General features: G+C 60.9%; 1 protein-coding gene across 1 annotated transcript in view; it reads left to right on the top strand.

Moving 5' to 3' along the window:
• Positions 1 to 317, top strand: part of LOC102251650 — a 29,052-nt gene that overhangs the window by 27,817 nt on the left and 918 nt on the right. The gene's annotated exons all lie outside the window — the stretch shown is intronic.

The following is a 317-nucleotide window of genomic DNA, read 5'->3' as shown; positions in this document are numbered from 1 at the left end:
AGGACACTTGGGCATCTGTCAACTCCCGGCTCCCTGGAGAAGTCTCTCAGGCTGCTGCTGCTCCACTGGCCTCCTCCTGACCCCTGGGACCCCCCCCCCTTCCAGTTCTCCTGTCCCCACACATCAGAGGCCCCCCGACCTCCCCTGGCCCTAGTGAAGATAAGACCCCCCCATTCATGGAGCATTGCTCTGTGGTTGACAACTCCGCAAGCATTTACACTAAACAGGCCAGAGTTCCCGCTTGGCACCATTTTACACGGGAGGGGCAATGGCTCTCGCCCACGATGGCACAGTCGGGTCTGGACCCCAGGCTCCTT

This window comes from Myotis brandtii, unplaced genomic scaffold (genome assembly GCF_000412655.1).
Source record: "Myotis brandtii unplaced genomic scaffold, ASM41265v1 scaffold114, whole genome shotgun sequence".
In the NCBI taxonomy this organism is placed as follows: domain Eukaryota; kingdom Metazoa; phylum Chordata; class Mammalia; order Chiroptera; family Vespertilionidae; genus Myotis; species Myotis brandtii.
Note: the sequence above shows the minus strand (reverse complement) of the source record. Positions and strands in the feature narration are given on the sequence as shown.